At 45.2% G+C, this 13,548-nt stretch overlaps 2 protein-coding genes across 2 annotated transcripts in view; one reads left to right on the top strand and one right to left on the bottom strand.

Moving 5' to 3' along the window:
• The first annotated feature begins 331 nt into the window (after positions 1–331).
• zfhx3b (zinc finger homeobox 3b) overlaps positions 332–13,548 on the top strand; it is a 125,826-nt gene continuing 112,609 nt past the window's right edge. The window contains exon 1 of the mRNA XM_062561767.1: positions 332–1,466. The gene's annotated coding sequence lies outside the window, so the exon portion shown is untranslated. The remainder of the gene's footprint in view (positions 1,467–13,548) is intronic.
• The window catches only part of rpl13 (ribosomal protein L13), a 321,135-nt gene continuing 314,148 nt past the window's right edge, over positions 6,562–13,548 (bottom strand). Inside the window, exon 7 of the mRNA XM_037454293.2 lies at positions 6,562–6,574. The gene's annotated coding sequence lies outside the window, so the exon portion shown is untranslated. The remainder of the gene's footprint in view (positions 6,575–13,548) is intronic.

The following is a 13,548-nucleotide window of genomic DNA, read 5'->3' as shown; positions in this document are numbered from 1 at the left end:
ACTTTTTAAAACGTTAAGACTTAATGTTACTCTTTTATTCAAATTAATCTATGTATAAAAACTATTTAGGGAGTTTAGGATCAGTCTAATATTGAATAAATTCCTTTTTAATCTTACCATGGTTAAAGTCATATTGTGCATCAATTTAATAATACAAAAAAATGTGCTGTATGCTGCAGACAGTTTGAATCACGTCAATTTAGACAAAGTTAAAAGATACGCAAAAATGTCTCGGAGGAAAACGTTCCTGTTTCTCTAAATGCTTAGAAAATGTATACATTTGTTTACATATTCTATATTATGTTTATATATATATATATATCAACTATACAAATGCAGTGCCAGCTCTGATCATATCAATGTGTCACTGTACTCGGTTCAATACTTAAACACTCCTATATTTCGCCGATACAGTAGCATACACTTCTTCTTTTTTAATCCACGTGTAACGTGCTCTCGTTTTTCGGCTGGGGTTTGTTTTAGTTGTTTACAAACTACGAGACTCGTTTGCATATTCACGAGTGCGGGCTCCTGTGCTGGCGAGGAGGCTCGTGTGCGCGTCCAGTCAGGTCCCGACTGTCGCCGCAACTCGGTTATGTATTTCAAGAAGTTGTCTAAACGTCGACTGTACAAAGTCTCTGCTGCTGAGAAGCAGTCCGCGTGCGAGGCTCTGACGCGATTAAAAAGACCGACGGAGACCTAATGCAATCAAGCCAGATCGCTTGTGGACTTTTAGCGTACTAAGTAAATGCATATTTTTTAGATTTTTTTTTTGTTTGTACAAAACGCATGAAAAAGTGTAAAAAAAAAAAAAAAGAGACGCGCGGAGGTGCGGCTGCGGCGTCGGGGCTTCGCCCGCTTTGCGGCTCCCCGCGCCGGCTTCCCTCTGTCTTCCGTCTCATCAAACTCTCACTTTCCGCTGTTCTTAATTCCATATTTCCAATTCCTGATGATTACTTTACTATTTTTTTTCTACTTGTATCTATCAGTCCTCCCTCCCTCCCTCTTTCCTGCCTCCCTCCCTCCCTCTCCCTCCCGAGCTCTCTCCTTTGCTGAATCTTATTGATCCAGAAGGCGGCTAATTAGCCCTTCCCTTCGTGCCTGTGTAATGAAGCACATGCGCACTGAATTAATCACAGCCATTTTTTTGCAGGAAACTAATTAGCAGGAATAAAGATCCAAAGAGTTTTTTCTTTTCAATCATCAGATCTCACTTTCACCTCTTCCTCGCTCCCTCTAACACAAGACTCATCGCCTGCTTTGCATCCAAATTATTTTTATATCGCCGTTAACAACTAATAGTAGCCTACCTACTTCGGTTTTTTACACTCCGCAACAACAATGATCTTTCTTTTACCACCCTAAGCGCAAACTGACCAAAAGGGGACTGCCTTGATGGGATCTTTAGCTAAATCAACTCTATACTGGATTAAAAAGCGAGGATCACAAAGCGGCAGCAAGAAATTGTAAGTTTCAACTTTGCGTTTGTCTCTTTTTCCTCTCTCTGTTTTCACGATCCTATTATTTTCGCTGCAGACTTATTTGAATCTATTTCCCTGTCTGTTCGTAGTTCTGCGTGTAGCGGAGCTGGCTTTTCTCACATTGTGAGGAATGACTAGCGATCACAAGTTGATTTCATGCAGGTTCTATGGTTTATTTCTCGATTTTAACCATCGTATCGTTACCTGTGTTTACATCAGCGTTCGTCCTGTCCTCCTCATGAATGGAAGATAAGAAACGGGCAAGATAGCGATCCTCTCCCAGCAGTTGGCCGTAGAAAAATCGCCTTTTTTAGAACAAATATCTGCTTTTCGTGGAAGGGGGGGTCGGGAAAAGGTTTTTGGGGCTTATGGGTGTCGAGAAACGTGGTATTAAGGCACCGATGCAATGACAAACGGGGGGGGGGGGGGGGGCTGCGTGGAGCGGAAGAAAGGCAGCGGCAGCTCCACGTGAGCGCAGCCGAGAAAAGGAGCTCCAAGTCCAGCCTGCGTGTCCGCGTGTGTCCCGGGCGAAAAGAGAACGGCTCTCGCTTTCTAATTTTCACAAATTTGACACTTGCCACATCCAAGGGGGGGGGGCTTTCTGCACCATCGTATGCTTCTAAAATCCTCTTCTGGTTAAACGCATTTTGTTCTTCTCCGGCACGTCTCTTTCGCTGAAATGTGCGATCCCTCCGCCCTGCCTCGGTCCCTGTAGCGACCCTTTACCCCACTTTGTCCATCTTGTCCTTTTTTTTTTATTTTTCATCGCTGTTTGCACTCTTTTGAAGCGTTGTTTTTTTTAAAGTCGATTCTCGCTCATTCCCCGACGAAGTCACATGCAAATCGATCGGCACGTGAGTGTGTGTGTGTGTGTACGTGTAAGCTTGCGTGCGTGAACGGGTTGGTGTTTGCGAGCGTGTGTGTGTCTGTGTTACGTGAATGTGGCGTGTTGGAGATCCACGAAGCCCCGGGTCTCCTTGGTGGACAGGAGCGGATCAGCAGGACCTTTTCCCCGGACAGAGCGCATACATGTGGCCCGGGGAAGCCATAGGCAGCCCGGATCTGCTGCCTCCAACTACTTGGCTACCGTATCTGACTTTTTCTTTCTCTCTCCGAGAAATCCCGACCGGAATGAAAACAAAACATTGCCCGATTAAGTCTGACCTTAAGCAGACATAATCATAGCAAAGTTTCTGCCGGGAACTTAAGAGTATGATCCAGGCTAAACCCATAGGTCACTGCATGCGTTTAGTGGACGCTTAGCTGGTTCTTTTGTATTTTTTTGTTATGTTAAATGTTAAACTACACGCGACAACTTCCACATTCCCGAAGTAAAATAGACAGGACTATCGGAAGAGAGCATAAACAAGCTTGGAAAGAACTGAATGGGCCCTTTCCAAAAAAATAATCTTGTATTGCTGCCTAAGATCACACTGTTATCACCCTCACCAGTATTGGATCTGTTTGGCAAAACAAATAAAGAAAACGGTAATGCAACTGTTATCTTGTAGGTGTAAATTTCAAGCCGAAATGTCCTTTTAAAAAACCCCAAAATAAAAACCGAATGGGATTCATCCATCTGCACTGACCGAAATGCGCCCACAGTCGTAACGCCAGAGACGGCGAAAGAGAGAGGGCGAAGAAAGTGGTTTTGCGAGCGAGCCGAGTCAAAGAAAGGATGTGTACCGTTTGGGAAAACAGAAAGGGGGGTGAGAAGCTGGGTGTGTAATGTGTGTGTGTGTGTGTGTGGTGGGGGGGGGGGTCAGACTGCCAGAAACAGGGGGAACAGGGGTCATGGAGTGAGTGCAGAGATAAAAAGGAAAGAGAGGAAACCCCCGCGCAAACAGCCGATGGATGATGGGGGAGAGAGGGGGTCTTGCTCGGAGGAAAGGGTGATGCCAGTTGTTGGTTGTGTTGTGCGAGCCACACAAAGCAGCACTTGTGGTTGTCGGCATCTGCGGGATGGAGACTTTGGCTTCAGTTTAGGATGGTAAAAAAAAAAAAAAAAACGGGGAACAGATTTAGTCAAAACCAAATGTGAAGGCTGGGAGTGGGAGAAAGGCAAAAAAAAAGGGGGGGGGGGTGTCGGGGGCTGGGGTAGGCGTGCTGAGGGGGGTTGGGTGTGGGGGTCAGATAGCCACGGGCCATAGAGGAAGAATCAAGGGAAGAGGTCAGATAAACAGATTCCTACCTTTCAGACTGAAGGGGAAAGACGGAAAGAGATTAGCACTGGGAAAAAGAAGGGGAAGTGGCTGATTAATTTAAACCAGTGACACTAATCTTTCCCTTTTATGTGTTGTTATGTAGGTCTTTTCTCTTTCTCGCGTATTGGCAGAAGTAAAGTGCGCGTGTTTTTGATTATTAGAACCTCAAAGGCGTTGTGGTGGATTGGCCAGGTAGGCTGCTGTGCCACAACCTGAGTGATCTCCCTTCCTCCCCTGTCTGACAGTAACACTCTTCTCCTCTTCCTCCTCCTCCTCCTCCTCCCTCTCTCTCCGTCTTCTGTTACAAAACAAAGACAGCAGAAATGTTAACTGTCATCTCACCTGTCTGATTGTACCGTCTTGGCTCACTGTTATATTTATGTGTAATTATAACAGTCCCTGGCGATGGTGTAGGAATGTCATTGGCATTATTTCCATGTATTCTCTATTTCAAACATGAGTTTGTCAGACGCTGTGTTGGTTGCAGCGATCTATATTATCTAATGCTCATCCTTGGTTGTGATATCGGAAGCATTGCGGTCTTCAAAACCGTGAGCTGTTAAAGTGCCACCAGAGTGATTACTTTACCACAGACGGCCTTAATGGAATATTTTTGAAGATGGGTGCATTTTATTTTGAGCTCATTACTATTGGTCAGTTATTTCTTCTCATATTTTTAAAATATGTTAGACCTATTTTTTTTATAGCATTCATTTTTTAATCAACTAAAACATTTGAATATCTTTGAATTGTTGAGCTAAAGCAGTTTGGTTTTTCACCAATGCTAAATGTCACGGGGACATAACTATATGGTCCTGTTCATAATAACTGAAAAATGCTCTGTTGCAGATATTTTCCACTTGTGATTATTCTAATCAATGTCATTAGGTTAAATGTATTTAGATGTATTTTTGTGACACAAGGAAAGTGTTTAAATTTGAATGTGTAAGACAGATGATTAAATCCATGATGTTTATTTGCGAGGTTGGTGCCATGCATGTAGTGGTTGAACATTATTCTATTTATGCGATTAATCATGCGCTTATGGGAAAGCTGCCATCTCTGTGTTGCTGCTGTTAATGCTGTGATATCATCCCAGTTTTTCATCCTGCACAGCAACAAAACGCTTGTCCACTGTTTGCCCTTCGTCCCCCTTCTATTAGCATATCCGATGACAGGTGTGTTTAGAGTCTTCAGATGCCATTTGACTGCATGAGCAGGAATAGTGCTTCCAGACGGGCAAATGAGATAAAGGCACTAAAGCAGCAGCAGCAGTCGACGATAGGCTTGTTTCATGGTTCCGGGGTAACACAGCGAAAGGGGAGACAGCGCCTCTGGCTGTCATAACCCCTTCCTCTCCTCTCACTGTGCCCCCCCCCCCCCCTCTCTCTCTCTTCCTCTCTTCATCCCATCGCCGTGTCTCCCTCCTCTCTGTGTTCGGGCCCTGGCACCGTGGGGGAGCTTGCTGCCGTGTTAACCGTTGGAGAGAGTCCTCCTTCGGGTTAACAGCAGGCTGAGGGGAGACGTATGACACGCTCTGCCAGGAGAGGTGTTTGTGTACAGAACACAATAATCCACCTATATGTGCGCTGAAAAGTGAGATGTAGAATCCTGTTGTGTCTTGTGTGAATGGAGAACATTATATATTTTTCAAATGATTATTTGTTTTTGTAATTTATTTTTGTAAAACAGTATGCTGCTTGCTGTTAAAGCAATCCAAAGCTGTACCTCTTTTGTCGGGGTGTGTCTTCACTGAAATCAGAGAGGAATGTGGGACGTGCCGGCGTGGAGCTGCGTGGACACACGTAGATGGAGATAGACGACACAGACCGGGGCTGATGTCTGGTTTTGAATATGCAAGCTTGTGCAGCAGCAAAGACCAGTTCCTCCAGCTGTCCCGCATCCGAGGCCAGCGTACATGTCACGCTGTCATAAAGGAGCGTGCCTGGGGGGCGGCGTGGGGGGGGGTTAGAGGCGGGGTCTCGGCTCGGTACGGGGGTTAGCCAAAGAGTTGGAAGGGCGAGTGGAGATGAGTGTCGTGCTCAGGTGTGTGTATGCATGCTTGTGGCTTGTGCTGCACACGATCCATAATCCCAGCGGCCCCTGGGTGTCTAAAAGGAAGAAGCACCCCTTTCTCTAAAATTCCCCCCCTTCCTTGCTCTTGAGCTTTTATTCTTTTTAATGTCATTCTTTTATCTTGTGAAGGTGTCACAGATTTTTGTGGTTTGCTCTTTCGCAATATATTGTGTTAACAATCTTGGTTAAATCTTTGTGGTATACTAGATTTATGACTGTAATGATGTGCTTGTGTGTGTGTGTGTGTGTGTGTGTGCACGGAGAAAATGAAAATATAATTTATTTTGAATATGCTACGTCAAAGCCCTGATAAACATTTTACAGTCTTCATTTAAAAAAATATTTTTTTTCTTTTTGTTCATTTTCAGACAAATAACAGTAGTGTTGTGATAATGCAACATTGCTCTGATTATCTAGCACTCGAACAGGGAATAGAGATACATAAATCATTTTCTATTCATTAATATATTTAAAAGCGTTGTGTAGCTTTTATTTTGACTCCCATTTTTAGGGCTATAAATTCACTAGCTGCCACAGAATAGAGAACAATGCAATGTGATAGAAATGTGTATTTTGTTTCTATCGATGCATGCGGTTAGTGTAGTTTGGCTCTGCATCCTCAGCTAGTTGCATAGCTGTGTTGTAACAGTGGTTTTAACTGTTTAATGCCTATTTCCGCTGCGAGTAGAAGGACCTGCGTGATGCATGTCTGTCCGGGGCTGGCAGTGTTGTAAATGATGTGCGTGTACGATAGTGTCTACGACTGACTAGCTGTGTGTATATACCCTCTGAGCAGCGGCATCTAGCTCTAGTGTTCAGGGATGGGAGTAACGGCGGTTTTGTGTCTATATAGGCTAAATACGCGCACGCGCTGGCGAGGCAGGGATGACAGGCACCACGCCGAGGGCTGCAAAATTGAACTGAGCTGCACCTCGGCCCCCAATATGCCAGCCCTCCTCTTGGACCCTGGAGGCCAACATTCCACCCTCCGCGCTGGCGCTTATCATCACAAAGGACAGAATGCATAAAACATGGAGGACGCTTAGACAGAGGCGGCCCAGGTCGCCTTTCTCTCCCCACACTGAGCCCTGGAACAATACACGGGCCCCTCTGGCCTGTGACTCTGACGAAACACACGCCGTCTTTTTATCCTCCCCTATTTCTTTGTCATCCTCTTCCTCTTCCTCTATGTTACTGTGCTCCGTGGAGTGATAACTGCCCTCGCATTGTTTATCTGTGAAATCTGCATTGTGTAACTGAAATGTAAGAGTGTGTGTGAGCATGAGAGAGACCGGAGAGCGGGTGGCAGGTTTGAAATATTGACGATGCATCAGTTGTGTGGCTTGTGCCTTCATGCTCCATGTTAGTTATTGTATTACGTATTTTTTCATTCAATTTTTCAATTTTAATCATACAAGAAATTGCATTTTGTATTAAAGAAACATGTTTGAATGCAGCCAGGTGATTTGTGTCATTTTCCCTGTCAGCCAGGTCACACGATGATTCAACATCATGGGCTTGTAGATGTCCGTTTTTTAGCTTCTACTCTTCCCTGTTGTTCCAATGGCCCGGGGTTTATATGAAAGGCCCGTAATGAGCTGTCTGACTGATGTGAACATTTTTCTGCCATAGACTTCATTTCTCCTTTTCTTCACGATACTCATTCTCTTCTGCCACTCCCAAGGCACGCTTCGTCTTACACAGTGGGGACAGAGGGATAGATGTATAGACTCACTGACCGCGTATGACAGCACATTTATAGAAGTGCATGTGTGCAGTGTGTTGCTTTTTAGGTTTTTGCCAAGAATGCTGATATTTCCTTTCAGTTTTTCAGATCTTGTTCAATGCTTTGCTTTCAGATTCAGGTCTTTCTGATTTAAATGTTTCTTCTGTGTGTGTGTGTGTGTGTGTGTGTGTGTGTGTGTGTGTGTGTGTGTGTGTGTGTGTGTGTGTGTGTGTGTGTGTGTGCTCTGCACCCACTCCATCTGGAAGGCAACAGTAGCAATGTGCGACTGAGAGAGTTTTCGGCTGTATCTGCTAATACGTTTGTCTGATAGCTGGGCTGTAGGAATGCACTGCTAGGATGTGCTGGACCCCAGTAGGTCTATGGCACTTCCTCTCTGTGTACCTCGAAGATTATCCACTGCAGGATTATAGAGAAAAGAAAAGAGCGATGGCAGTAGCCACTCACACCCCTTTCCCCCATTTTTTTCAATACACACGCAGACTAAACAAAAAGTGTAATTCATTTGCAAATGTGGAGAAGCCCGTGCCTGTGTGTGGGGTGTGTGTGTGTGTGTGGGGGGGGGGGGGGCTAGGGTGAGAAATAGAGAGCCGGCTGCAGCGTATTTCATTGTGAGACAGGGCAGAGGAGAAGCTACCGACTGCTTACTCCTCCTCATGAAAAGCAGCCGACTCCATCTGCCCATTGATAGATTCTTATGTGGTTTGTGTTCATGTATCGTTCTTACTGTCTATGTAACCTGTGTGTGTGTGTGTGTCTGTGTGAGCTGTTGTCATACAGCAGGTACATAAGTTGTGACCTGCTATTTGTCATCCCCCTTGCTGCTCCTGTGGTGTGTGTGTGTTGTCCGCTCAGTACCCCAGGCGACTGATCCGCCAGCAGTGATGGGGTTAAGAAGCAGGGATAGCCCTCTTTTGTCTCTGCGGCCCTCTTTGCTATTGTTGTGGTGGAATTGAGCTCGGTGCACCTCACTTGACCACAGCAAAGCAATAAAATGGCCTCTAAGTGCTGTAGCCTCCGTAGTCCTCTGATGTGAGCTCTCTTGCAGCGTCTGCAGCTATATTTTTGTTTTTTCTGAAATCACATGGGCATGTCTCGCCATACAAAGTACAGGATGCGCATACATATCCTGTACATTGTTGATGTCTTTCGTTGTTCATTACTCATTCTTAACTAGCCTTTTTATTTACTGTTTTACTATATATCATTTTGTTCCTTTGTTGTTGGAAACTGTATGTAAGACACCTAAGGGTATTTTAGCTCATTTTGACCCGTGTTGGCGCATATGTAATATTAGAATGTAGAAAAAAAATATTCAGAGGTAGACCCATTTAATATTTTTAATGAGCTATAAGAATATTTAGAAGTATTTATCAGGGATTAACATTCAGCAGAGTAGAAATGCTGTTCAGTTTTCTTTGTAACACTGTGTGGTGAGCCAGTAAATATGAAGGCCGATCTGACCGGCACCACGACCTGATGGTCATTGAATCCATCAATGAAGTCCTGGTATAGCCACTGGATGAACAGTATACAGTGTTGGATGCCACAGTTCTTCAACCAAGCACTGCTCTATTATTTTTCTTTAAGTTGTGCTACTAGCGATAATTTACAAAAACTGTGCATGATTTTTTTTGTGGGTTGAGCAGGTATTATTATAATGCATTGTTGTTGGTGGTATTGTTTTTGCACTGATGATTGTTTATGGCAGAGTCCCACCTCCGCAGACATGGTAATTAAAAAGAAGATGTACTGCGTGTGCGTCGGTCGCCATCTCAACTCATCTCCTCACATAAGCATCTAGCTGTCCCAGCGAGCACATCAGTAGATTTGTGAAAGATGTTTGATTGGCTGAATTATAATTGACACTGTCCCGAGTGTAATCCATTTATGCCACGTGTCATGCAGACCACATTAAACATTGCAGCTAACTGCAATGAAATCAACATTTCCTCAAAGCCACAGTATTCCACCTCTGCATTATTCTGCTGGGTGTCTCAGCCTCGTGTGCCTTTGCCGCCCTTCTTCTCCTCTGCCGCTCCTCTACTCCCTAAACATGTGTGGTTTCCTCTCTGGGTCTTACTGTACCTAAAACAAATACCCCTTCTCATTCTCCCTCTGTTAAATGAACAAACACAAGGACCCCGGTGCCTCATAATAAATTGATTAGAGCGAAGCAGACTCCCACAACGCAACACAGAAAACGAGGGATGTGTGTGTTTAGCCTGAGGAGGAGGACACATGCTCTCTTTTTCTTCCCAACACTCGTATACCAACACAAAAACTACTAGAAATATGTATATACCCAGTTTAATGGCCGTTCCTTTTTATTCTGCTCCCGACTCTCCCACCTCGCTCTAATGGCTGTCGTCGCGCCCAGTGGCAGCAGCTGATGTCTCGTGACAGCAACAGTGCGGCGGCGTTTACGTACTGCACACGGAGCCCCTCTGCGACTCTTTGGCTTTCCTTCTGACGTTCAGTGCCGTAGAGCAGAGATTTGGTCTGGGCAGGAGGGGGGGGGATGGGGCAGGTCCCATGGGGCTGACACAGGGCTAGACGACCGTGACAGACCGGTGACCTCGGCTTTGTGACGTCATTTGCCGCGTCTGGTCACCATGGCATTCGTTTTCCCTACTGTTTAATGAATGAAGATTGGGGCCTGGGATCATTTATGCAGTTATTGGTGATGTTTTGGCGTGTTTGGAGACCCAATGCTGAAAGCATGATGCATTTTAATGACCTGCATCCCTTCTATACCCCACACTGCAGTTGAAGTTTAATTAAAAAGAACATTTTCATATCTTGTTCTAGTCGGGCAGAACATTTGGTTATTTGGTTTTACTCCGCTTGTGACAAATGGCAAGCGAGCATTGTTGTGTGAAGCAGTGAAACAAAACCCACCGCAACTACATATAGGAATACATCCTGAGCGGAGAGTTGAAATCCAAAACTGTTGGATAAAAAAATGCTTTTAACATAAATGTGTAAATCGGCCTATTAACTGATATGTAATTTGGTCAGCGTTGTCTCCGTGGATCCAGTGTGGCCCCTGCAACTCGGTGGAAAGTGCGAACATTCATCAGCTGCAGGATGGCTGTAAAATTGGCTGCTTCCATTGGCTGCTTTGTGTTGGAGCCAGGTGTTCCCTCATGTTGGATCATGCCCTGATGGGGAACAACAGGCCACATGGCAGGTGAGAACCAGGTTTTCATTCTGTGGTTTTCCTCTACCATGAGCAAAGCTCACAAAAAAAGTCTTGCCAGCAGTGTCGACCGTTGTAGTAAAATTGCACTCTTGGCTCGGGGGTTAACACAGGAAGTCGCCCGTGTATGGTGCAGGAGTTCTGTGAATGTACTATTTCCCTTCTAGCAGCACCAGGAACAGGACAATTGTGTAGCTGACACAGTCTTTGTTTATACTGGGGAGAATACGGGTTTGGAGGAAGGAGAGAAGCGAGAGAGGCGGAGGTCAGGGCATGGGGAGAGATGTGGGGCACAGACAACAGTCTCATCATTTCCTTCCCTGCTAGGATTTTTTTCTTTTCTTCTTTTTTTCATGCATCGCTGTTGTCAAAACAACAGTAGAAAGAAGGGGAAGTGCAGAACTGGGGCCCAGGTCCCATTACAAACATTTTGCATAACAAGAATACATGAAAGGTTGAAACGGTAAACTGTCATTCTAATCAACTTGCTTGGTCTACCCTGGTACGATACAACATTTTTTCTCCTTTTTTCTTTCTTCAGCAAGACAGGGTACATTAAACAACCCTGTATGTTTTGACCCTGATTAAAACCGACTGCTCATTTCTCACACTCTGTAGACCCCCGGCTTCCTTGTGCATGTCCATGTGCACATGCAAATGCACATGGGTGTATGATTGTGCATTGATGTATCTATATTCCTTCCTGTCTTGCACGTAACCTTTTTGTTTAAGAAAACATCCTGCACTCTCTGTCAGAGGGTGTCTCAGTCCTGTGGTCAGGGAAAAAATGTACTTTCACATGACAGACCTTTGACAGGAAGCCTGGCTGCACTGTTTCACAATCCTAGAAACAAGAACTGAGTACCCGCGCGCTGTGTTGTGCTGTCCGCTTTTTTTTGTGTAATGGATGCCAGCTTGCCTGTAGTGGGTACAAGCACAAGGCGAAGGGAGGGGGTACCCCCACATAAGTGGACCCCTGAGACCTCCTGGAGGGGTAGAGGTGTGGCGAACGTCTGTTTTGGGCATGGCTTGTGTCAGCGTGTTTAGCGTTTGCCTCTAAGGGCATTTATATGCAAATGCTAAACAACCTATTGGGGTGGCTAATTACAGCGGGGGCCTTTGTGTGTGTCAGGCTGTAAGGGGCAGGGAGTTACTAGCACGCCGGGCCTGGACTTCCCCTGCTTGTTTACTCATTGTCTTTCCTTATTACCCCCTCATTGACACTCCTCTTTTGTGTGGCAGCGCCGCTTGCCTACACGCTGGCTCCTCCCCTCGTGGTTGCGGAAGTTAATGTAGAAGAATAAAGAGGCGGCGCTCCGGCCCTGTTCACCTCCTCTTTCATCTGGCGATCCAGCGCTGGTTTTACGCCGTAGCGGCTCTGTAGCGATTCCTCCTGTAGCTGCCGTTAAGCATTCAGCATTCATCGTACTCTCTCGCTCTCTCTCTCTGTCTCTTTCCTACAATTAATGCTCAGCTAATTACTTTGGGTGATAAAAATGCATTTAGGTCAGGTTCTAATGCAATGCAAATTTATGAGCAGGCAGAAGCAAATATTAACTTGTAGAGTCAGTCATAGTCGTTGGATGGGGACAAAGGTACACCTCCCCTAACCGTCAAATATGAAGGTTTCTATGTGCTTTTGGTGTCGCAGTTTTCTTCTTTTCTTTGCAATCAGAGATGTGACGACAATGACAGCAGGATGCAATGAAAATGTTCCAACTTCATAGGCTCCTTCATTCTATAACAATATACATTAATTGAATAATTTCCTTTCCTTTTGTTGCTGCCAAACATAGTGTTATTATTTGTACCAATAAAACCACAACCAAATCCTTGTGTACACAATATTTCAGAATATCTGGATTTTGAATCAAAAAACTGCAGCCCAGTAAAAAAATGCATTGTAGAAGAGTTAATAGATATTTCTCAACATACACTCACCGGCCACTTTATTAGGTACACCTGTCCAACTGCTCGTTAACACTTAATTTCTAAGCAGCCAATCACATGGCGGCAACTCAGTGCATTTAGGCATGTAGACATTGTCAAGACAATCTACTGCAGTTCAAACCGAGCATCAGTATGGGGAAGAAAGGTGATTTGAGTGACTTTGAACGTGGCATGATTGTTGGTGCCAGAAGGGCTGGTCTGAGTATTTCAGAAACTGCTAATCTACTGGGATTTTCACACACAACCATCTCTAGGGTTTACAGAGAATGGTCCGAAAAAGAAAAAACATCCAGTGAGCGGCAGTTCTGTGGGCGGAAATGCCTTGTTGATGCCAGAGGTCAGAGGAGAATGGCCAGAGTGGTTCGAGCTGATAGAAGGGCAACAGTGACTCAAATAACCACCCGTTACAACCAAGGTGGGCATAAGAGCATCTCTGAACGCACAGTACGTCCAACTTTGAGGCAGATGGGCTACAGCAGCAGAAGACCACACTGGGTGCCACTCCTTTCAGCTAAGAACAGGAAACTGAGGCTACAATTTGCACAAGCTCATCGAAATTGGACAATAGAAGATTGGAAAAACGTTGCCTGGTCTGATGAGTCTCGATTTCTGCTGCGACATTCGGATGGTAGGGTCAGAATTTGCCGTCTACAACATGAAAGCATGGATCCATCCTGCCTTGTATCAACGGTTCAGGCTGGTGGTGGTGGTGTCATGGTGTGGGGAATATTTTCTTGGCACTCTTTGGGCCCCTTGGTACCAATTGAGCATCGTTGCAACGCCACAGCCTACCTGAGTATTGTTGCTGACCATGTCCATCCCTTTATGACCACAATGTACCCAGCTTCTGATGGCTACTTTCAGCAGGATAATGCGCCATGTCATAAAGCT

Source organism: Pungitius pungitius, chromosome 4 (genome assembly GCF_949316345.1).
Source record: "Pungitius pungitius chromosome 4, fPunPun2.1, whole genome shotgun sequence".
Taxonomy (NCBI): Eukaryota; Metazoa; Chordata; class Actinopteri; order Perciformes; family Gasterosteidae; genus Pungitius; species Pungitius pungitius.
Note: the sequence above shows the minus strand (reverse complement) of the source record. Positions and strands in the feature narration are given on the sequence as shown.